The sequence below is a fragment of the Anabrus simplex genome, chromosome 2 (genome assembly GCF_040414725.1).
Source record: "Anabrus simplex isolate iqAnaSimp1 chromosome 2, ASM4041472v1, whole genome shotgun sequence".
NCBI classification, from domain to species: domain Eukaryota; kingdom Metazoa; phylum Arthropoda; class Insecta; order Orthoptera; family Tettigoniidae; genus Anabrus; species Anabrus simplex.
This window is the reverse complement of record NC_090266.1, coordinates 1,238,568,141-1,238,595,294: the sequence shown is the minus strand read 5'-3', so window position 1 is coordinate 1,238,595,294 and position 27,154 is coordinate 1,238,568,141. Positions and strand designations below refer to the sequence as shown.

Below are 27,154 nucleotides of genomic sequence, written 5' to 3'. Positions count from 1 at the left end.
CGTCGGCATTCAGGCAGAATGCAGAAAACACGTTCTACACGATGGCGTGGTAGGTTTTTTTTTTTTTATATATATAAAATTAACCATTTTGGGGCACCGGTACCCTACCCTCTTAAGTCCATTTTGGAAGATGACGTCCAGGCAAAAGTGACTAAGTGGACTTAATCACTTCTGCGTGTTTATATTCTTGTCATTCTGGTGAATAATGTGAACCTCACATTATCATTTTTTCCTTCGTTCTCAAACTTACTTTATTGTACATTTAGTTGTTTAATTGCATTATCTCATAACAACGTAAATTCATGCATTGTCGCTTAGGTGGGTTTACCACACTGCATTATCCCGCGCTACCTTCATGCATTGTGCATTTGTTACTTTCTTTCCCCGCGTAACGTGACAGATTGTCAAGAGCTCTGTAAGGCAGTATCCACAAAGATGATGTTCTGCAGAATATGCAATTTGACATCTGAAAGCAGAAGTCATCTGATGGTACATCATTGTGCAGAACACATGTCTAACATAGCTATTATGCCCGTGACAACTGTTGCAGGATTATTTTAAATGTTTTGTATATATTTTACTGCAGAAGGATCGCTGATATCAGTGTAAAATTTCATAATTACAGACCAATTTTCGGCATCAACTATTTCGGGGCATAAAGGATTTCAAAGTGTTTTTCCAAGTGAAATTCATGAAAATGTTCTCTATCATATTCCAAGGGTAAGAAAAGTGTAACTATTGTATTTTCATGCTTACAAAGGGATAATCTGTATGCACGGTTATTCAGTCGTTATTTTTGAACAAAATAATGTAGTCACATTAATGTATGCTTAGCATCTAATTTATATTATGCGTACAATTGCAGGATGTGCAGACAGTGAACAATACCGACAACGGAATTACTAATAATAATTCTGATCCGGATGAAGTGAATAAGTACCTCACAGAGACAGTTCAATAGGTTTTGAGATAAGTGTATGTGACTCTTCTTTTTAACAAGAAAGTTTTACAGGCCACAGACAGTATTGCAAACTTCAACTACATTTCTGGAATCTGTTCTATCATTGACGCTATGATCAGATGTTTACTGTAAAGCTAATATTGTGTTGATGAATACTAATCACCTATAACTAATTTTAGACACTTTTTGAGGAAACACAGAAGACACGGAGTAGTGTTGATGACTTGTTTCAAAATAGTAGCTCCGGTGCCGGCAGAGGCCAGAAAGACACAACGGAGTTCCGAAGTTGTGAAGTAAGTTTCCATTCTTACCTAATTTTACTAAGATATCTACAGTAAGAGCCATAAGCATAAATCCAACAGTCGATTTATAAAACTGCCCTCTCTGAACAGAATGATGATTACTTTGAAGACGAACAAAAGGATGACGCTGACAATGACCCAGACTGGATGCCAACAAGTGCGGATATTTCTGTATCTGAAAACGAAAGCAGTCCACAATCGTCCTTAATAGAAGTTCCTTCCACTCCTTCCACTGAACCTATGAACGTCACAGGTAAATTCAAACTCATGTTTCCTATATTAACTGCAACACCAAATATTTCTCTCTAATCAATAGTTTTCTTCCAAACGTTGAAGAAAGTACTGAAAAAAGAAGCAGATGGAAGGCAACTGACCCTACCAAATGGAAGCGAAGTGTAACTAAGAAACTAAGAAATACAGGAAAAGCATACACAACCGTACGGGGAGAATATAATGCAAGGAAGCCAAAACAAGTCCAGTGTAAGTGCCCTTTTAAGTGCAGCAGTATCTTTTCTCAAGATGACAGAGAGAACATTTGTGCTGAATATTGGAAACTGGAAGACTACAAACGACAGAAGGATTATCTACTGAAACACAGTAAAGCTTTTGCACCTCAGCGACACAGATCAAGGACGGATTCTGGAAGAGAAAGAAAAAATGCAAAGAAGTTTTTCTTCATTAAAAATAATGAAGAAATGCGGGTCTGCAAGAGTTTCTTCTTGAAAGGTCTCTGCTTAAGTAGTGGGCCTTTAAACAAAGCTTACGAAGAAGTTTCAGATTCGGGTGTGTTTTCTGGGTGTGATATGTGAGGATGACATTCTCCAGCCAATAAGCTCAGTGTACGACAAATTAAGGTAATCAGGGACCACATTGAAAGTTTCCCACTAACAGAGTCACATTATACGAGAAAGTCATCGACAAGAAAATACTTGATAGGAAAACTTAAAACGGTCCACCTTTTCAATACAAAAATGTTATAGTTTATTTATAACATGTATTTGTACTTGGAACTAGTTTCAACGCTGGTTTGCGTCATCATCAGCCAAAATGTGGAAATAGGCAAGCATTTAGGCATTTATATTACACAAGGCGTTACATTAAACAATACACATCTTACAAGGAGATAAAAACAGGGACGAGTATAGAAACAAATGAATCGTTGAGAAAACAAAAGTTATACATATTAAAAATAACCTTAACCACACATCTTGCAGTGCGAAAGTGTTCTTCTTGAATGATTCCTGAATATAAAACACGTGCACACATTTCTGAAGAGCCAGCAGGCAGGACAAAGTAAAGTGAAACCTTAAGAGTTCTCCTTTTTCTATGTTCTGACTAACTAATGAAGTCTCCCTTGAGTTCCTGATAAACATACAAAACAGGAAATTCTCCTTCACTCTCAACAATAGCTATAAAGACCAACGGTAAAATTTCATTTTAAATATTGTGCAGAGACGTGAAAGCATGATTTTGAACATGATATAACTCCTTCATATAACCCAGTTTTTTACACAAGGTGTTACATTAAATAATACACATCCTACGAGGAGATAAAAACAGGGACGAATGTAGAAACACATGCATCGTTGAGAAAGCAAAGTTATACATATTAAAAATAAGCTTAACCACACAACTTGCAGTGCGAAAATATTTGCCTTGAATGATTCCTGAATATAAAACGCACGCACACACACTTCTAAAGAGCCAGCAGGCGGGGAAAAAGTAAGGTGAAACCTTAAGAGTTCTTCTGAGAAGAGTTCATCATTCTTTCTATGATCTGACTAACTAATGAAGTCTCCCTTGAGTTCCTGATAAACATACACAACAGGAAATTCTCCTTCACTCTCAACAATAGCTATAAAGACCAACGGTAAATTTCATTTTAAATACTGTGCAGAGACGTGAAAGCATGATCTTGAATATAATATAACTCCTTCATTTAACCCGATTTTGTACACAAGGTGTTACATTAAACAATACACATCTTACGAGGAGATAAAAACAGGGACGAATGTAGAAACAAATGCATTGTTGAGAAAGCAAAAATTATACATATTAAAAATAAGCTTAACCACACAACTTGCAGTGCGAAAATATTTGCCTTGAGTGATTCCTGAATACAAGACGCACGCGCACACATTTCTAAAGAGCCAGCAGGCAGGAAAAAGTAAGGTGAAACCTTAAGAGTTCTTCTGAGAAGAGTTCATCATTCTTTCTATGTTCCGACTAACTAGTGAAGTCTCCCTTGAGTTCCTGATAAACGTACACAACAGGAAATTCTCCTTAACTCTCAACAATAGCTATAAAAGACCAACGGTAAATTGTATTTTAAATACTGTGCAGAGATGTGAAAGCATGATCTTGAACATGATATAACTTCTTCATTTAACCACCTTTGAAAGTCTCTCTCTATATTACATAGCTTCATTAACACACCATTCTGTAGATGCACAAAATAATCTTGTAATCTTCACAGGTCCGGTATTCAGCTCGACAAGAATATAAAATAGGTATTAAGGAATACGTTGTTGAGAGTTTGGAGGATGACTGTGCCAGTATATGTGGTGTATTGTTGCAGCGTTACGTGTAGGGTGGGGGCAGGTTTCTATGATGTTTATTGCGGGACATGAGGCGGTAAAGCTATGGCGCGAGATGAAGAGGAACAGAGCGTGTTGGATAGTTTAGGTCTGGGGAGCGGCCGTTGTTGGAAATTTTACCGTTGGTCTTTATAGCTATTGTTGAGAGTGAAGGAGAATTTCCTGTTTTGTATGTTTATCAGGAACTCAAGGGAGACTTCATTAGTTAGTCAGAACATAGAAAAATGAGAACTCTTAAGGTTTCACTTTACTTTGTCCTGCCTGCTGGCTCTTCAGAAATGTGTGCACGTGTTTTATATTCAGGAATCATTCAAGAAGAACACTTTCGCACTGCAAGATGTGTGGTTAAGGTTATTTTTAATATGTATAACTTTTGTTTTCTCAACGATTCATTTGTTTCTATACTCGTCCCTGTTTTTATCTCCTTGTAAGATGTGTATTGTTTAATGTAACGCCTTGTGTAATATAAATGCCTAAATGCTTGCCTATTCCCACATTTTGGCTGATGATGACGCAAACCAGCGTTGAAACTAGTTCCAAGTACAAATACATGTTATAAATAAACTATAACATTTTTGTATTGAAAAGGTGGACCGTTTTAAGTTTTCCTATCATCCTTTCTCAGTTCAATACGGACAAAAATGAAATTCCTAGGTTTAAATAAAAGAAAATACTTGGATAGTTCACCTTCTATATCAAAAATGTTTTCCCCCTATGAAGAGTGGTGCAAGAAAAAGGAACGAGGTACCAGCAAGCAAGACATCTTACAAAAGAATTTTCTGTAAGAATTACAATTATTCTTTCTTCAGACCAAGGAAAGACCAGTGCAACCTATGTGTCAGGTATCAGACATCATCTGGCGAGGAAAGAGTAAAGCTAGAACCAGAATATAATGAGCACAAGGAAAGAGAAAGGAATGCCAACAGCAGCAAGGAAACCGACAAGCATAGAGCAATAAGGGAAACATCTTTTTTTTACGGCTACATTCGACCTCCAAAGTGTTCTGCAGATTCCAAGCAATGATGTGTCACCCATGTACTACAGCCGCAAGCTATGTGCTTACAATCTTACAATTTATGAAGGTGCACCCCCGAATAATGCGTTCTGCTACACGTGGCATGAAATGAGTGGTAGGCGTGGGAGTGTAGAAATAGGGACTTGTCTTTATTTATACCTGACTAGTTTACCGGAAATGGTTAAAGAAGTATCTCTTTTCTCCGACACTTGTAGTGGGCAAAACAGAAACCAAAATGTTGTTGCCCTCTTGCTCTATGTAACACAGACTACCGGTATATAAGTCATTGAGCAGAAATTTCTCAAGTCTGGCCACTCCATGATGGAATGCGACAGTATGCACAGCGCGATTGAACATCAGAAAAAGTTTGCATCTGTCTTCACAATGAATGACTGGTTGAACATTTTCAAGCTAGCTCGTTCGTCAAGGAAGAGAAAAACTGCTTCTCCCTACGAAGTTAGATACTTGAAGTTCAATGATTTTATAGATCTGAATGCTCTTTCTTAAAGTCTTCTCCGTAATAAGACCAAAGATACTGAAGGAAGGCGAATTAATTGGTTAAAGGTGAAATGCTTCCGCTTTGAAAAGTGCCCCCCTGAAATAGTGAAATACAGCTACAACTATTCAGGAGAATACGCAGAACTGAATGTTCTAGGCCAACGCAAAAAAGGAGAGCTTCCTTCTCTGAAAAAGGCATACAAATCAAATCTACCAATATGTCAACAGAAATACAAAGACTTGATTGGACTATGCAACAAAGGAGTGATCCCTGAAGAATTTCATGCATGGTATCATTCACTACCTCACTCATTAGCAGTCAAAGATCACAATCCGGGCCCTAGCATCGAGAGCGACAGCGATGATGATGATGATGATGATGATGATGTTTAACCTTTTTCAGTGGTAACGTCTTCACAAATGGGTTATTTACAACTTTAATAAAATTCAAGAACTTTCTGGTTGTTCAACATTATGAAGTGGAGTAAAAGTCGATATTAGTACGAGTATAATGTAGTTCTAAATAGCAAAATAAGTCAGCACTCAAATTAAATGGATTATTGTGAACATTGCATTCTCCTGTACCTCCCCACACCATAAAAGAACCTACGTTTGAACAGAAATTTACCAAAATAAGACCTGACAAAAATAACGAAGTCCAAGATATGGGATTTAGATACTTTTGCCGGATGCAAACCGCGTGACATTTTTAAAACCTCGCCAAGCAGAAGTTACTAAGTCCATTTAGGACCCTTTTTACAGACTGGATAATGATAAAGTATTAACTAAATACTTGACCGCGTACATGTAACATAGTAGAAGGCACTGCAAAAAGAACTAGTCCAAAAGATGCGATAGCCTCGCAGTAATATGGGATCATATATCACAGATTTCTTAAAACCCATTTATCTCAAAACTATGTTTTTGGACTTAGTAACTTCTGCCAGAACGCCGACGATAAACTAACCTCTCTGAAATCATATCTTGAGGTGTATCCCAATCTTAATTGCACTATTTAGTTTAACGTTAAGAATTTCATACTTAGGTTCCGTATTGAATCAAGATTTACATCAACCATACTTCAACCATATCACTCTCTACACTCGTTTGACATCACTAATATGTACTTTACAAAGGCGAAAATGAGAGTATCCTCCTATTCAATACATCATATATTCCGTCATTAGACGGAGCAAACAAATTCAAACATGTTTCGGCTCGCTTGAGCCATCTTCAGTGAAAAATTAGGGGGGGTGGAATAATTTACATAATATAAGTTGAAAAAATGCTAAAAAACAATGAAGGAGCAAATGAAAAAACAAACAAAAGAGAGCCTAGACGGAAAACAAAATTAGCATAAATATACAATATTTACATCAATATGTAGAGCAAAAAACAACTTATTGCGACAAAATTCAGTGAAACAGGTGTTAATTTAAAATAATAATTGAAACTAAAAACTGCGTTAACCTAAGAAACAAGGGAATGAGAAAACAAATGATGCAGATGGAAATGAATAATAGTAGCACATGGTGAGGTTGTGGACCTCATAGTTTACAAATTATTGGTTTAGTAAAAATGACAAAACAGCTTTGAAATTACTCTCAAAATCATCCTAGTAGAAACTCATCACATCAAATTGGTCAGGAGGAGAGCGGGAGCGAACATTTTTGAGAAACCAAGCCTGATATAACCTGCAGGCGAAAAGCCTGTGACAAGGAAAAAACACCAATGAAATTTAAGGCTTTAGAAATAGCAGCATTCTCAATATCTTCTCAATCTAGCGATCCCTTTCTTCATTATTGTTTCATAATGTTGGCTGGTGTCTTGCCTTGTTATAAAGGGACGGAAAGGCCGCGATATAAAAAGAGAGCCTAGACGGAAAACAAAATTAGCATAAATATACAATATTTACATCAATATGTAGAGCAAAAAACAACTTATTGCGACAAAATTCAGTGAAACAGGTGTTAATTTAAAAGCTGTGTTAGGTAGAAGACAGATGCATAGTAAACTGTAAGTAATCTAGTGGAAACTGTCAATGAAGTTCTAATCTGTAATGGAAAAAAATGAGGTTGTGTGAGAAACATGGATTGATAAGTAAAAAGTGTGGAATGGTTGTGAAGAAAGCTTAAACTTACGGTGTTCAGTAGGTGGTTGTCCTCTCTAATGACCTGGCCTTCTCAAAGTAACGGTCTCGTTCGCGTGATCGAGTCTATTGTTGGTTCGGCTGTGTTTGCTAGGATGGAAGGAGCGGAGGGGGAAGGGGAGGTGCAGGGCTGGCTTGTAATCACTAATATGTACACTAGTATCAAACCAGAAAAACTCCTTCATATTATCCCTCAAAACCTACACGATTATAGTCAACGTAGTCAACTTGAGATGTCTGATTTCATGTCTATCTTGAAGCTTTTAATCAATAACAACTACTTCACATCCGATAAAATTATATACAAGCAGGACGGCCTAGCCATGGGTTCACCAGCCTCCGGCATCTTAGCAGAAATATACCTAGATTTTTTAGAACACACAAAAATAGACAATAATGCAACATTTAACAACATACATCTCTGGTCCAGGTACATCGACGATGTATTTATTATTATGGACCAACGTACTATAGATGCAGCTACCACTCTAACATATCTTAACACTATTGACACAGATATTAAATTCACACTTGAATCCGAAGTCAATAATACCATCAATTTTCTAGATCTCACTATTACCAGACTTCCATCTTCCTTCAAATATAAAATTTATAGAAAACCCACACATACTGCCACAACAATAAAACAGGACTCCACTCATCCCCTTAACCATAAACGGGCCTACAATAGCCTAGTACATCGAGCATTCAATATTCCTATGTCGAAATCAGACCTCAATAAAGAATTAAACACCATACGCTATATTGCAGTTCATAATGGCTACAATAAGAGCTTTATAGAAAATATAATTAATAAATTCAGACATCGCCCAAAATCGAACCTAATTAAAGAAACTAGTAAATCAAAAACTTTTTCAACTTTCACCTTTGATCGCAATATTCATAAAATTACAAACATATTTAAGAAGCAGAACATCAACATTTCCTTCAGAACCAATAATAGAAACCTAGACATTTTACACAACTAACTCAATTAACACCTCCAACCCTTTTGAAAAGTCAGGTGTCTATAGATTTCATTGTAACAACTGTCTCAGTACTTACCTTGGACAGACCGGTAGATCAGTCAAAATTAGATACACAGAACACGTAAATGCAATTAAATACAGAAAATTCTCCACAGTAGGTCAACATATGCACGACTATAAACACAAATTTTATGGCATAGACCACGATATAGACATCATCGAAGTAATAAACAAAGGCCCTATACTTGATTTAACTGAACAATTTTACATTTCACTTGATCAGTACCATAATCCAAATTTTAATCTCAATGACCTCTTTGAAAAACCTACGATTTTGTTTGATACGTTTATTAAAATATTGAATAATCTTAAAATACCCAAAAATCAATCAATCTTCAAAACAACTCATAACACGCTTACATATTACCCCTACCGCGGTCCGCGCCCACCCGATTATAGTCCTGCCTCCACCACTCTTCCCCTTCCCCCTACTTAGTAACACCGCCCCACCTTACTCCCTCCGAATGTCCACCTCTCCACATTCAGTCTGTCAGTTCTTCTCCGATACACCTACTACCAACTTGGCACCTGAGGCGAGTCTTTCATTTCGCTGATATTACTCCCTTTCATCGATTTTCATATAATTCTAAATCGCGTTTCATTTCTTATAGGTTCCGGCTTGGTTCAGGATCTTTCTAAATCAACTTCATGTATCTAAAACTTGCATCATAAGATCTTCAAGTACCACTTTAACAAGAACTTCAGTTACTATGTTCAATCTATCTCTCATAACATAAACAAACACACCAGGGTACAAGCCGATATATAGAACCTTGAATGGACAATTTGACTATTAACATCAACACGCAGTGACAAATTAATGCATCTATTTTTGTTTGCATTGAACATTTTAATATAAATCTTCTTTCTCAAGTCCAAGTTGAAGCCCCATTCGAATCTTGTATATAATTTCATAGTGCATATTTTATGTGGAACAACACATGACTAAATGTTTGTTCACTTTTTAAATGTGTCAAACATGGCTACATGCTTTCAAAAATGAACTGGCCGGTCAACAGTTAAAATATTATAGACTTAAGCCAATAATCACACTCTACTACAATTTTACATTACAAGAATAAAATTTCTTTCAACAAGTTAATCCTTTTTAATTAGAAATATTAAGGTGTACACCTATAGAAATAGACTATTTTATCTTACTGACCTTTAATCCATATATGTAAATACTATTTTAGCCATATCATGTATATGTCTTAAACTACTATTGTAATCTTAACATAAGAGTCATGATCAATGTAACTTGTCTTTATATAATTGTCCTTGGCTGATGATGACAGAGAATCTGTCGAAACCGGTACCAAATATACAAAAATTGTGATGTTTTAACAGAAATGTAAAACTTTCACACAATATACTGTATAGTATTGAAAAGGTGGAACTTATCGTCCTTTCTTTGATGCACTATTTAGCATTAAAATTAAGCGATTGATTATTCAGCCCTTATTATTAATGAGTTAACTGTTATCAGGCATGTTATTTATGCATTTATTACAAAAACATGTTCTCTTTCATTTCGAATTTTCTTTACAGAACAGCAATCGATGGGTATTACTAATCAACTCCGAGGTCACCTTCGAATGTCGACGAGAGAGCTCGCTAGTGGACACAGCGAGGAAACGAGGTGATCGATCGCATGCAACATTAATCGCTAGGATGCACAAATATCGGTACTGGAAAAAATCGCGTACACTTAATCGCTCATAATAACGGATGCGTCAGTGATAGGACTCTCGCTGTAACCGAAGTTAAATATAGGAATTTTGGAAGGACCGACAATGACTGTCGTTATAACAGGACTCTCATTATATGCCGTACTCACTACATCAGACATCTACTGTATATTTTGTAAATTTATTTGAAAAATTTCAAATTATGATAAGAAAAAATTCTTGTAAAAGCGTAGTCAAAATTATTGATCATTTCTTCTAGGGCATCCTCAATTCTACATTCAGTCTTAACAATTCATGTTATTTGTGGCATATTTATTAACAGTACAGGCGAGTAACAAGAGGACACATGGAAAACAGCTGCTTCAACATCTATCAAGATGTTACTGCACGGCTTGCATTTCCTAATGATTCTGGAATCCTCCCTTAGCGAACACCTACACACTAATATAAATGTATCCCCGAAATTTCATTTCTTTATGTCCAGTACAAACATTAACAGCATCAAAGAGAAAAGACCAGTAAACATATTCGTAGTAACAACACGAGTTCTGGTCATATGTGCAAACTTACAACACAGGAAATATTTCTCCGACCTATACTCTGGAACGGAATGTGCAAGCATTTTACGCAGTCGGAGTCAAGGTCGGGAGTGGGCTTCAATGTGTTAATTTAACCTTAGCCCAGCGTTACACGTCTTTATCCAGAACCAGTCTACTCCTGCGCGAACAAGAGACGCGTTCATCCAGAATTTTGAGTTACGCGCTTTTGTGACCATATGTTTCCTCTTAGGGTTGAAATATTAGCCTAGATGCCAGGAGCGTATAGATAGGGACTTTATTTGGGCCAAACACAGAGTTTTGGAATTTAAAAAACGAAGGTATTTCTTCCAAAGTGTGGTTTCCATGCTGGTGTACTTCATACAAGTTTGTTGACATTGTGAAAGTTTGTGTTTTGCCTTTTCTAGATGTTATGTTGCGGAAATATATTCAAAATGACAGTGAAATAGAGTCACAATTATTAAATAGTGATGAAATACCTGCCAACTTTTGAAAAGAGAAATCCGGAAGATCCTTAAGCGAAATTTTTTTTAACATGCGCATGCGTAACAGTCTTGAGACATAATGAAAAAGGACGGAAAGGGGGGGATTATAAACAATACTAATACAAGTCAAATACAGTAGAATCTCGATGCACCGTTCCCGGAATTGTCGTTTTTCCGTATTCATCATTGAATTTATTCGGTCCAAAAAATGTTCCATATAAACTAAACCAATGTTAAATTTCCCCACACCTATCGTTTCTCGAACTATCATTTAATCGCATCGATGGTCGAAAAATTATTTGTCCTCAGTCACAATTTTCCCGCATTGATCGATTATACGTAAGAAAAATATACGCATTTTTTTTTTTTTTTAATTTAGAGGGACTGCTCAATACTCGTAGCATACAACAGCGGCAACCTGTTACGCGAGAATGTACGAGCGATTTGGAGTTGCTAGTCTAGAACAAGGATCCTGTAGGCTGGAGTGCTGTGCACAGGATATTCACGCGCAACCTCACTACGAGCCTCCTGGTGCCAACACTTCTCCTCGACCCACTAACCGACCCCTAGAAGTATTCCTATTTACAAGAATTAAAACGTAGACAGCATAAAACTCAAATTTGCAATCATTTTCTGTGTTGGTATAGTCTGGCTAGGGCTGCCAACTTCGTTGAAAAAAAAAAAAATTGCGCAGTGCGCCAGATGTGTTTTAATTACTCACAGGGTGATTAATCGCGTCGTACCTTGAGGAGTGTTTGGGATGCTAGAGGCCTGTTGACTGCTTTGTTGCCATCTATCCAATAGTCTTGTTACAAGCCAGACCTAACCAAGCCAGGCCAATAATCTTTCCTCACAGCCTAGTCTTGTAACTAGTTCCTACGTTGGCAGCTTCGCACTAACCGCTGTGATATCATTCGAGACGTGCCGTGTTGAATTTCTAACCTCTGTGACATCGTCTGAGCTGACCTGTGGGAGCCTGCTGTGTTCGGTATCTAACCTATCATGTGCAAAGGGTCTACGGAATCTTTTCTTAAATACAGGTTATCACCGTAATATCAACCTATATCTTTAATTTACAATAAGAGAACTGAACTTAAAGGTTTTCAATTCTTACGAAATGTGTAAAGAAAAGTGAAATGAAACGACGTAAAAGTCGCTTTTTATTCTTACCTCGTAGGCCTATATCATGGTTGCAATATTTTGATACCATCATGTATAGTATGAGGTAAATGGTCAGCACGTATTGGTCTTTGGTTCAAGGGGTCTCGATGGGGTCGAGGATTTTAACTTTCCTTGGTTAATTCCAACGCTTCGGGGGCTGCCTGTTTGCAAGTAATCAGCTCCATTTTCCGTATCAAATTCTAATCACAGAGACTTATAATAATTGAAAATCTTCCACCTTTTTGATACTTTTTATTTGCTTTTTAGCAAATTATTAATTATAAACAGTACATGTTTCGTTCTCAATTGAGAACATCTTCAGCTGTTAAGCTTAGGTGAATCGCTAAGTTTCTGAATGCAGTATTTTCAGGTACATTGTTCCTCTTAAAGACTATTTGAATATAAATTAAATTAAAATGATGTTAAAACAATGTGAGGGTTAATGGGTTGATGAAATTAACCCTCACATCAAGTAACATGTTCCTTTGACATCAAGGACATGTATACAAATATTCCAGTGGACAAAACAGTAAAAATTATCAGAAGAATCTAATAGAACACGAACAACTCAGACTACCAGAAATAGAAGATTTTATTAATATACTCAAATTCGTTACGAAACACAATTACTTCACTTTCAATAAGAAAATATATAGACAGGAAGACCTCCCTATGGGTGCTCCCACTTCGGGCATTTTAGCCAATATTTATCTTGATTACCTCGAACATACCAAAATAATAGGACAAATAGAAGGTCTCAATTTATGGATACGCTTTGCAGACGACACTTCTTTTTGTAATAGACCGAAGAGTGAACAACAGTGACGATATCCTCAATAAATTAAATACACTGGATTCTAGAATAAACTTTACAGTAGAAAAAGGAAAAGAAGGTTCCATACATTTTTTAGATAAAACACGGAAAAAGGAAGAGTTTGTCTTCAAGATACACAGGAAACCCACTTTTACTCCCATTACAATAAAGAACTACTCATTGCATCTGGAATCACAAAAAAGGTCAGCTTACTACAGTTACATATATAGAGCATTTAATATACCCCTTACACACACGGAACAAGAAAAAGAACTGCTCTTTATCCGTAAACAAGCCCAATACAACGGATTTGAACTAAAAATGGTAAACAAAATAATCGTAAAATTCAAACAGAAATTACAAAATAATCTAACACCCGAAATAAAAAAGAAAGATAAATATGCCAAGTTCACGTTCAATAACCCTAACTTATATACAGTAATGAATTTGTTTAGAAAATATAACTATAAGATCGCGTATTCAACCAGCAACAATACAAAGAAAAAATTCTTTAATTACAATAGTGTCAATTACCTAGGAAAAAGCTAACATTTTGAATCAGGAGTTTATAAACTGAAGAGTCATCAGTGTGAAAAAACTTATGTCGGGCAAACAGGGCGCAGTTTTACTCTAAGATACCCAGAGCATATCAATGCTGAAAGACATTAAAAAATTTCCGTGATGGGCCAACACATGAGTACAACCGGACATCAGTACACAACTATAGAGCAGGATTTAACTATATTACAAAAAATAAACAAAGGAGCTCTTCTAAATACATCAGAAAATCTATATATTTATTTAGAACAAAAAAGTAATCAGGACAATAACCTGAATGATACAATTGACAATAGAAACCCTATATTCGAAGGGATATTATCAAGTCTTGAAACTTTAGGTAAAAGAAACAACACAGAAAATAAAATGATAAATAAGAACGAGCCTCCGCCATTTTGTACATCCACTCTCCCCACCCTTTCTTAAGCCGGAGCCGTGACAGTAAGCGACACGCCTCCTTCCCTCTCCGTAGCCTTGCCTCCCCGAAAGGAGGAGCAAATAACGGAACACACACACACTATTATTATACTAGACGTAAAGCAGCTTCAAACATTCCCCCTCCAGGGTCACGGTAGAATTGGAGTCTAACAACAGTAAGGTATGGAACCATTTTATACATTAAGTTATTATGTAAAGACACATGTTTTCATTACAAAGAAAACAAATTCCTATTTTCCTCATCTCATTTCAGAAATTGAGATGAAGCTCCCTTCTCAAAAAGTGACTGGCAATCAGCTTCAAAGTTCCGCATTAGACTCAATTCAGGGCACATTAAGCAAGCTCAAAATAAATAACAGCCTACCTGGAAGGAGTGAAAGAAATGAATATTCAGCAATAATTAGCACAGTGTCAAGAAGACAATCATTTTTTTTTAAACCTTTTAACTGGAAGACAAACAGATATTTTTAGTGTAACAGAGTTGACACTTTTTTTTTTTTTTCTAGGGGCTTTACGTCACACCGACACAGATAGGTCTTATGGCGACGAAGTTGACACTTTTAACGATTCCAATGAATAGATATAGTTTTAAAGCAGGCTAATTATGTATTCATCCTACCTCATTTCATCAACCCATTAATCCTCACATTGTTTTAACATCATTTTAATTTAAGTTATATTCAAATAGTCTTTAAGAGGAACAATGTACCTGAAAATAATGTATTCAGAAACTTAGCGATTACCTAAGCTTCATAATCTATAAGTTTCATTTCCGTATTGATTGTAGCTACAACATAAGATTGATACTGAAGCCTCCACCTTATCAATACATTTATTTACATACTATCATTCACAGTACCGATTTTGACCCTTCAAGGGTCATCCTCAGCTGACAATTACAAATATGGTTCTTAAAACATCGCAATGGAAAATATTGTACATTACAAGTAATGAAAATCATTTTATTTTCCGTAGTGAAAGAATCTCAATAATAATATAAGAGAATTTATTGGACTCCAACCTATTCAATACATTACAGGATGTTTAACTAAAAATGTTCACTTCCTGTAATGTATTGAATAGGTTGGAGTCCAATAAATTCTCTTATATTATTATTGAAATATTGTACAGTCGTGACAATTGTCCACTTCAACAGACCGTCTAAAACAAATGATACAATTAAAATAGTAAAATAAGTCCTCTCTTCTTGGATTGTAAAAGGGTAGCTTAGTAAAAAAGGACATGTCACTTGCAAATGTTTTTGTTGTTTTGATCAGCTTAAAAATTGAGACTTGCAATGCTATGTATGCACTGATAGTAGTATTCTTGAAGTGTCCACTATTTTGCGTTAAAACTTATGGCTAATTGATTAAAACATTTCGAGGGTTTATTCTTGTAATAACTATATTGTTTGTTTCACCGTGTTCCTCTGCTGGTAGTATGAGCGTCTTGAAGTGACTTGGACACTGTTTTTGAAGAGTTGGGTAGTTGTCTAGTGTTCAGTTCGAGGCATATTCAATATATATGTACAAGACTCATAATATATACTAACGCTGAGTTGATAGTAAAATGCATTTTGTAAGAATAAAAATTTGTTTTAGCGACGTGCTCCTTAATTTGGTGTTGTATAATTTTATCAAGTGTCAATTTGTTTTACAATACTTGATATCTTGATTTTGAAAGATAGCGTGAAGGCTTCTTCCCTTTATGTTGTAGGCCGTATTTATCTGTAAGTAGAAACGAAGTGTGTGAGAAGTTGCGTGTACTAGGTTTTTTGTTACAGGTAAAAGAGTGTGTGTTGTATTTACTCTAGATGTTGACACTGTTGTGCATTACACAGCAGCACGTCGAGTACTGTTGCGTGTTTGTCTAGAGCTGCTGCTTGTGGCTGCAGAGGGGAAGTTTGAAGGGGTAGAGGGAGCGGCTGCTGAGAGAGTGAGACTGGAGTGGGGGGGTGTCTCTGGGCGGTTCTTTTATGTGTATTGGGTGTTGCTTCTTAACTCTTTTTAGGTAATTGTTTTTTAGAAGGGGGATGACGGCATCAAAAAGAATGTTGGTTTTTTCTGTAATTTCATTAAAATTAAAATTTGGGTTGACATATTGATGTAGGTTTATATAAAATTCTTCCATTATTCTGAGTAAGGGGCTCTTGGGGTTAGTACTTAGAATTTGCATGTCATTTTCAATATTTGTAAATTTGTGTTTGTAATCTTCAATATGTTGTCCTATGGCTGAAAAATGTCTATGTTTTATTGCATTGATATGCTCACTGTAACGTATCTGAAGTTCCTCCCAGTACGTCCAATGTAACTGGCTTCACAGTCATTGCATTTCATGCGATAGACTCCTGAGTGGCTATATTGATTTTTATTGTTAATGGATTTGGAATTATGTAGGATGCAGGCATTACTGTATGTAGTTTTATAAGCTATATTTAGGCCTCGTTTCTTGAAGATGTTCGTTATGGGGTATATATGGGTGTTGTAGGTGAATATTATGTAATCTTTCTTGGTTTTTTCAGTTCTGATTAATTTGGATTTGGGTTGATTTTTTATTTTGTATATGATTTTCTTGATCATTTCTTTTTTATATCCATTCTGTCTGGCTATTTCATGGATCAAGTTGAGTTCTTTATTTAGTTCTTCTTTTGTTAGTGGTATATTAAAGGCTCTATATATCATACTATAGTATGCTGCTTTCTTGTGTGCGTTAGGGTGGGTGGAGTCTATTTTTATTGTGTTGGATGTATGTGTGAGCTTTCTGTATATTTTGTATGTTAAATGATTATCGTGCCTGGTTATAGATATGTCTAGGTAGTATATGGTGTGATTGTTTTCTGTTTCCATGGTGAATTTTATATGGGGGCCTATTTCATTTAATTGTTCTAAAATTCTGATTTCATTAGTGTATCTTTATCTATTATGACAAATACATCATCAACAAATCTACACCAGAAAAGAATATTGTCTATTTTTTGGATTTCTTGATGTTCTATATAATCTATATAGATTTCAGCTAATATACCTGATGTTGGGGATCCCATTGGTAAACCTTGCTGGTGATATATGGTGTCATACTACGTAACCCTTTTACAATCCAAGAAGAGAGGACTTATTTTACTATTTTAATTGTATCATTTGTTTTAGACGGTCTGTTGAATTGGACAATTGTCACGACTGTACAATATTTTCCATTGTGATGTTTTAAGAACCATATTTGTAATTGTCAGCTAAGGATGACCCTTGAAGGGTCAAAACCAGTACTGTGAGTGATAGTATGTAAATAAATGTATTGATAAGGTGGAGGCTTCAGTATCAATCTTATGTTGTAGCTACAATCAATACAGAATTGAAACTTATACATTATGATGAAACAGCCAACCAGGCAAAGCGAACGGCGTATAAATATCAAAATTTAAAAATCAAAATAACAAATATAGTCAAAAGCATCACCTTTCTAAAAGAATGCCTATTAAACGGACTAACGCCTAAATTTCTCAAAAAATATAACAACAAACACAGAAACACTAACCAAACCCGTAATACACAGATAAAAACAAACCAAATTTGGTTAAAAGAAGAAATAAAATTCTTATATAGGAAAAAACAACACCTCAATACACAACTTTACCAAACACACCTGAAAGCTTCCCATGACCTACCAGACAGTTACTGGGACAATTTCCAACAAATAACTAATGAAAAACTAACAAACATAGCCATCCAAAAACAGAACACATTAAATAGGAAGTTAAACGCAATGAAACAATCACATAGCCAAGATAAGCAGAGTAATGCCCCCAATAGACACCATTTGACCAGACCTAACGATAGCAATCAACACACATTTCAACCACCAGTGAAAATCTAACAAATGCGACATTCGATGAAACAGAATCCATTATACTGAGTAAGGGACCCAAACATATATCACTACAGTCATTACAGAAACTGAAAACGCCGTAAATAAAATACCTCATGAACAACGCAATGAAATTAGATACAAAATTAGGAAAAGATTACCACAGTATATTAACGAAATCAGTAAGGAGAACAGCAACCAAGGTACCAAGAACAATATACAGATTAAAAAGCTCAAAAACAAAATCAAACAGAACAATTTACTAATAACTAAAGCAGATAAAGGCAACACAACTGTCATCATGTACAAAGACGAATACATAGCCAAAACCAAAATCAAGATGAAATTTTTCATATCAAAAACAAAGACCCTACCAACAGCATCCAAAGAAATCTAAAAACATTACTAAAAAACACCCATTTTCTTCCTTACGAACAAAAAACTGCAAAACTCATTACAATGAACCCAGGACTACCAACCGCTAGAGCATAGCCGAAAATTCATAAGGACAACGTCCCAATGAGACCTATAATAAACTACAGACCGAGTCCAACTTACAATCTGTCACAATTTATCCAAACATTCCTCAAAAAACGCAACGTATTTTTAGCCCAAAAAAAATACAAAATTCAATAGAATTCTGGAACACTACAAAAGAAATAACAATAGAACAACACCATAGACTAGCATCATATGACATAATAAACATGTACCCGAACATACCCTCGCAAAAAACCATAAAAATAATAGAATCTAATCTCAAAAACCGCAGCAAACTCAGTACCCTAGAAATAGAAGAGTTCATAAAATTACTCCATTTTGCTATCAATAACAACTATTTTAAATTTCATGACACCATATATCACCAGCAAGGTTTATCAATGGGATCCTCAACATCAGGTATATTAGCTGAAATCTACATAGATTATATAGAACATCAAGAAATCCAAAAAATAGACAATATTCTTTTCTGGTGTAGATTTGTTGATGATGTATTTGTCATAATAGATAATAGATACACTAATGAAACCAGAATTTTAGAACAATTAACCCGCCAATGCACGGGTTGGGTCTGAGAGACCCATGCGCTGGTAATTCCAACATTTTCTGATAGACGGTGATAGCTGCATACTTCTGGCTTCTGCTACATTCCTGTCTTCACCGGTGAAGTATTACTGCAGACGAACATGGAAGTGATAGCTTTGGTACGTGAGCAGTGGTAAGTTAAAGTGCTCTGTGGGCCTGTGAGACCCAACCCGTGCAGTCGTGTAAGTTTTTTTATCATACGAATTTTAGTCTTTCCATGTTAACCGTGTACATAAAGAAGATTATAGGGTGATTATATCTTAGCATCTTGTCCAAATCCGTGGTCTAGCTAGCCTGGCTGTCTTTCACGTTAGTTCCTTGGGTTTTAAGTACAGAGGTGAGACTGAAAATGGGTTGACCTGGATTAATGAGTTCGTTTCTTCGTAGGTCTAACAAAAAGGAGTGTTATGATGTCAGCAATCCACGTGATATGGAACGAGTTGCCACACCATTATCAGATGATGAAATTTACTGCAGTTTTACTCTCGTCGATGCACAGCGATGATAAAACTGAGGAAAGTATAGAAGGAAAGAGGAAGCCTGTAATAGTCACATTCTATAATTCAGCTAAAGGTGGTGTAGGCTGTATATACGAAATGACAGCTCGAAACATCAGACGTTGGACAATGGTGGTCTTCCATGCGTTGCTGAATATTACAGGCTTTAATGCATATTTAATATTCAGAGCCAACAACCTTAACTCTCCAGACGCAAGGAACAGAATAATTTTTTTGAAGAAACTCTTGTTTCTTCTAACTGAAGAACAAATAACAGAAAGAGCTGTCTCAAGATATCTTTCTAAGAGCATTCGCGATACTGCAAGAAGGATATCTGGTTTGACGGCAGAAGCAGGGCGTGAAAATACAGACAATAAAAGAGGACGTCGTGCATACTGTAGTCAGAAAAGACCCGCAACTCGTGCTGTTTGTGCAGAAAGTTAATGTATCTTGAACTCTCCGTATTTGTGTGCAGTGAATGTCAAGCTGAAATGTGAATGTTCTAGTGAACATTCTGGATCGTGAAGATTAGGTTATGACGATTTCATAAATTTTGACTTGATAAGTTCTGAATTTTGTGAACAAGTTAAATACTGTGTGTAAATTTGCAGTGGTTAGAGAATTGCTCTGTAAAACGTTAATTAAGTGTTAATCATCAACGGTTTTGTGACAGCAATGTGTTTATAATGTTATCGGAACAGGAGGGAATGAATATTGAAAATAAAAATATATTAGCATACTATAAAAAAGAAATATGATGATGGGTCTGTGAGACCCAACCCGTTTACTCATGTAACTTTTTGCGACCCGTGCACTGGCGGGTTAAATGAAATAGACCCCCATATAAAATTCACCATGTAACAGAAAACAATCACACCATATACTACCTAGACATATCTATAACCAGGCACGATAATCATTTAACATATAAAATATACAGAAAGCCCACACATACATCCAACACAATAAAAAAAGACTCCACCCACCCTAACACACACAAGAAAGCAGCATACTATAGTATGATATATAGAGCCTTTAATATACCACTAACAAAAGAACTAAATAAAGAACTCAACTTGATCCATGAAATAGCCAGACAGAATGGATATAAAAAAGAAGTGATCAACAAAATCATATACAAAATAAAAAATCAACCCAAATCCAAATTAATCAGAACTGAAAAAACCAAGAAAGATTACGTAATATTCACCTACAACAACACCCATATATATCCCATAACAAACATCTTCAAGAAACGAGGCCTAAATATAGCTTATAAAACTACATACAGTAATGCCTGCATCCTACATAATTCTAAATCCATTAACAATAAAAATCAATATAGCCACTCAGGAGTCTATCGCATGAAATGCAATGACTGTGAAGCCAGTTACATTGGACGTACTGGGAGGAACTTCAGATACGTTACAGTGAGCATATCAATGCAATAAAACATAGACATTTTTCAGCCATAGGACAACATATCGAAGATTACAAACACAAATTTACAAATATTGAAAATGACATGCAAATTCAGTATAATGGAAGAATTTTATATAAACCTACATCAATATGTCAACCCAAATTTTAATTTTAATGCAATTACAGAAAAAACCAACGTTCTTTTTGATGCCGTCATCCCCCTTCTAAAAAACAATTACCTAAAAAGAGTTAAGAAGCAACACCCAATACACATAAAAGAACCGCCCAGAGACACCCCCCCACTCCAGTCTCACTCTCTCAGCAGCCGCTCCCTCTACCCCTTCAAACTTCCCCTCCGCAGCCACAAGCAGCAGCTCTAGACAAACACGCAACAGTACTCGACGTGCTGCTGTGTAATCCACAACAGTGTCAACATCCAGAGTAAATACAACACACACTCTTTTACCTCTAACAAAAAACCTAGTACACGCAACTTCTCACACACTTCGTTTCTACTTACAGATAAATACGGCCTACAACATAAAGGAAGAAGCCTTCACGCTATCTTTCAAAATCAAGATATCAAGTATTGTAAAACAAATTGACACTTGATAAAATTATACAACACCAAATTAAGGAGCACGTCGCTAAAACAAATTTTTATTCTTACAAAATGCATTTTACTATCAACTCAGCGTTAGTATATATTATGAGTCTTGTACATATATATTGAATATGCCTCGAACTGAACACTAGACAACTACCCAACTCTTCAAAAACAGTGTCCAAGTCACTTCAAGACGCTCATACTACCAGCAGAGGAACACGGTGAAACAAACAATATAGTTATTACAAGAATAAACCCTCGAAATGTTTTAATCAATTAGCCATAAGTTTTAACGCAAAATAGTGGACACTTCAAGAATACTACTATCAGTGCATACATAGCATTGCAAGTCTCAATTTTTAAGCTGATCAAAACAACAAAAACATTTGCAAGTGACATGTCCTTTTTTACTAAGCTACCCTTTTACAATCCAAGAAGAGAGGACTTATTTTACTATTTTAATTGTATCATTTGTTTTAGACGGTCTGTTGAATTGGACAATTGTCACGACTGTAGAATATTTTCCATTGTGATGTTTTAAGAACCATATTTGTAATTGTCAGCTGAGGATGACCCTTGAAGGGTCAAAACTGGTAGTGTGAATGATAGTATGTAAATAAATGTATTGATAAGGTGGAGGCTTCAGTATCAATCTTATCACCTAAGCTTAACAACAGCTGAAGATGTTCTCAAGTGAGAACGAAACAAGTACTGTTTATAATTAATAATTTGCTAAAAAGGAAATAAAAAGTATCAAAAAGGTGGAAGATTTTCAATTATTGTAAGTCTCTGGCTGTCTGTTTGCCGATTTAAACATTACAATACATCTCATATAGGGACGCATTTTCATATGCGCGTGGCTCGCCTATCACGCGACAACTCGAAAGACCTGCACCCGACTCCAGAGACCACGCGCCATTATTGTTGTTCATATTATAATTATAATAATAATATATTTACATAACGAAAAACGTCCCAATACAGTACCCGTACTTTATTATTCTGCTTTCCCCCTATTTTTTATGTTGCTCGCATTTATAGCTTTCCTGCATCCACCGTCATTTTCTTCCAGCCCACTGAATAATGATGCATCGAGGTTTTACTGTATACGTTATAATCAACCATGGAAATAAATACACAAAGTTATATCTCGACGAGTGCTCATCTTTTTTCACTTAACACTGGAAACACTTTCCGTGATCGTATAAAACAAGGAAATTAAGCAGAATAAGGCTCACGAAAAGACTGACAATATCATTTGTTAGTAACTCATTACCAACGTCACTAAAAATACTAAATCACTTACAAATTCGTCACACAATTCCACGAGTTTGAGCTACCGTCAATGTTACACACGCACGCAAACAAAGCCTTTCAGCTGCTACGAAGCACGACGCAATTACTAAAGTTGCTTTAAATACATTCACAGCCTGCTACTTTTCACGGATTTCTTTTCTTCAAATCGCAGTCTGCTACTTGTTTGGAAACATCTCATTGAATGAAGTAGCAATTGAGATCGAACAGGTGACAGAAGCATGGTGATAATGGATAATGTGATTATCGATACATTTACCGGTCGAATTTCAAACACAACATCTCGTATTACCATCTACTATCAAAAGTCAAACAAATCCGATTTGACCGCAGAAAGCGAAACCAAGTGCGCATATTCAAAATCCGTACAATAACATTGTTCATCCGTACAACCGTAAAACATATTCAAAATCCGTACATTTTACGGAAAAAACGGAATACTTGGTAGGTATGAGTGATGATGAAAATCTGCAAATGAGTGATGAGTGGGAAAGCGAGAAAAGTGAAATTGTTGCAAGTGAGTGCAAAAATAATCTACGTGACAGAGCAGACACAGATGATGAAAACAGGGTCCTCTGGCCTTTGTTGTCTGTAAGGCCCAAAAAGTAAGAAAAAAGACTATTTATTATTGTGAAATTTGCACAGCAAAGCCATTCTTGCACAATGCTACATGCTTTGAAATGTATCACACAAGTGAAAGTTTCTGAACTGTCATGGAAGACACATCATGTGTATAAAATTGTATCAAATACTAGTTAGATTGTTACTGTACATGTTTATTAATGAATTTGCCAGTTCAATCTTTAAAGCAGTAGTCACAGTGAAGTAGGGTAGAAAGTGAATTACAGCTCAGTTGTTTAGCGATCTTAATCGAGACTACTTTGTGCTGTGCCTTGTGCCATTTTTGCACTAAACCAGCAGTTAAGGATTTATTTTTTCAAGATTATATGGATACCTACAAGTTCACCTCCTGAAATCAGGTATGAATGACTTAATAAACCTTATAGTACTTACATATTTGCATGTTCATGTGTGTTAAGAATTTAAAAAAAACCGAGCTCGATAGCTGCAGTCGCTTAAGAGCGGCCAGTATCCAGTATTCGGGAGATAGGTGGTTCGAACCCCACTCTCGGCAGCCCTGAAGATGGTTTTCCGTGGTTTCCCATTTTCACACCAGGCAAATGCTGGGGCTGTACCTTAATTAAGGCCACGGCCGCTTCCTTCCCAGTCCTAGCCCTTTCCTGTCCCATCGTCGCCATAAGACCTATCTGTGTCAGTGCGACGTAAAGCCAATAGCAAAAAAAAAAAAAAGAATAAAAATATTTTTACAAAAAATAATTACGCTCACAAGCAAAAACTTATCCGCTTGGCAAGGGTTAAAAGTTTATGCATTAAGTCAGAACTGAAAACAAAAGGACTTCCACTACAAAAAAGAATTAACAGATAAAGTAAACCCATATAGAGTTCTTGATAAAACAAATAGTTTTGAAACAAATGTCATTGAACTTATTCATCTATATTTATAAAATAACATGTCCTGACTGACTGACTGATTCATCACTGCCGAGCCAAAACTACTGGACATAAAGAAATGAAATTTTGGGAATACATTTATATTAGTGTGTAGGTGCTCACTAAGGGAGGATTTTTGGATATTCCATAGCTCAGGGGGTGAAAAGGGGGGGGAGGTAAATTTTGTAAATGAGGATATCTATATCAATAAAACTTAAAAGTTTACAGTCGTAAAAACTGGTATTTGGAATCTCCTTTAAAAATAAAGAAACACGTATTTTTTCTGTTTTCGGAAAATATCATTGGGGTGATGAAAAAAAAGGGGGAAAAGTGGTTGAACACCTATTATGAGGAGTCATATCTATAACACTGAAGTGTTACAGATATTAAAATTGGTATTTGGATTCTCCTCTGAAAATAAAGAAAAAAGTATTTTGTGTTTTTGGATAATCCAAAGAATAGGGGGTGAACAGGACTGACAAACGGGGTGAATATTTAAAAAGACTAGGCCTGCAAATTATCCCAGACACGTAACATATTACAGATTTGAAAACTGGTATTTGGAATTTTGTGTAAAAGTAGAGAAACATAAATATTTTTTTGGAAAATCCACTTAAGGGGAACTGTAAAAGTGGGTGATTTTTTAAAAATAGCACATCTACAGTATATCTCAAAAACGTAACTTGTTGCAAACGTGAAAATTGGTATTTGGAATCTCTATTAAAAATAAGGAAACACGTATTCCTTGGTTTTCGGACAAAACCCTTAACAGCGGGGGGGTGGGTGAAGGGGGTAAACGAATTGAAAAATTAGTTTAATTATTTGTGTGATAATGTATGTATACACACTAAAATATCTAAAGGTGTTACAAAACGTTAAAACTGCTACTTGAAATCTCCTTTAAAAATAAAGAAACGCGCATTTGGAGACAATCAACTTGGTAGGGGGGGGGGGGGGAATGAAAACAGAGATGAATTCCTTTTACGAGGATATATATATCTAAAAAACTGAAGGTGTTACAGTCGTGATAATTGGTATTTGGAAGCTCTTTTAAAGAAACGAATACTGTTTATTTTTGGAAAATTCACTTAAGTGGGGAGTGTGAAAGGAAGTGAAAAAAATTTCATTCTTTCCTGGAGAAACTAAATCTGAAAACTGAAGGTTACAGATGTGGAAATTGGTATTTGGAATCTCCTTAAAAAATAAAGAAACACGCATTCCTTTGGGTGGTGTGAAACCAACTTAATGGCCGGGGGTGGAGTGAAAAAGGAGTAGAATTTTTTTTATGAGGATACTTATATCTCAAAAACTGAAGATGTTACAGATATGAAAATATGTATTTGGAATTTTCTTTCAACGTAAAGAAACACATAATCTTTTGTATTTGAAAAATCCACTTAAGGGAGGTGAATTAATTGAAAAATTAGTTGAATTCTTTGTACGAGGATACTTATATCTCAAAAAATAAAAAGATGTTACAGACATGAAAAATTAGTATTTCGAATCTCTTTTAAAAGTCAAGAAACACGCACTTTGGGGAGGGGGGAATCAGCTTAACAGGTTGGAAAGGGGGGGTGGGGGGGGGGGGGGGGCTGATAAAGGAGTTGAATTACATCTCAAAAAATGAAAATGTTACAGGTGTGAAAGTTAGTATTTGGAATCTCCTTTAAAAATAAAGAAACACACCTTAATTTATTCGGAAAATCAACGGAAGGGGTGTGGAGTTGAAAATAAGTAAATAAAGGAGTTGAAATGTGTTTATGAGAATACTGTATCTTAAAAATGAAGCTGTTACAGATGTGAAAGTTGTTATTTTGAATATCCTTTCAAAATAAAGAAACACATATTTTTTTTGTTTTCTGAAAGTCCACTTAAGGCGGGAGAGTGGTGGAAAGAAGTGAAGAAGAAGTTGAATTATTCTAATGAGTATACATTTATCTCAAAAACTGAAGGTGTTACAGACGTACAGACATGAAAACTGGTATTTGGAATCTCCTTTAAAAATAATGAAACATTTACTTTTTTGTTTTCGTAAGGGGCTGAAAACAATTGGAAAAGCGGGTGAATTTTTAAAACGAGTACTGGTATTACTACATTATATGTCAAAAACTTAACATGTTAGAGCAAAAAAAACTTGGCATTTGGAAAATCCTTTAAAAGTACAGGAGCGTGTACCTTTTTCTTTTCGGAGAGGGCACTTAACGGGGGGTGAAAAGGAGTGAAAATTAGTTGAATTATTTTTATGAGGATACTTACATCTCAAAAACTGAAGAAATTACAGACTTGAAAATTGGTATTTGGAATCTCCTTAAAAAATAAAGGAATATGTATTTTTGTTTTCGGAAAATACATTTAGATGGGGTGGGGAAGGACTGATCAAAGGGTTGAATTCTTTTTATGGGAATTCTTATGTATGCCTCAAAAACTGAAGATGTTACAGATGAGGGAATAGGTATTTGGAATCTCCTTTAAAAATAATGAAATGTATACTTATTTTTTCGACTTGAGAGAATACTGTTTCTCACATGTACAGTTCTATGTCGCATGGTCGTCTTAGCCCCAAAAGGTAATACCACAAAC

At 35.7% G+C, this 27,154-nt stretch overlaps 1 protein-coding gene across 5 annotated transcripts in view; it reads right to left on the bottom strand.

Moving 5' to 3' along the window:
* The window catches only part of LOC136863422 (32 kDa beta-galactoside-binding lectin), a 297,029-nt gene that overhangs the window by 91,797 nt on the left and 178,078 nt on the right, over window positions 1–27,154 (bottom strand). The gene's annotated exons all lie outside the window — the stretch shown is intronic.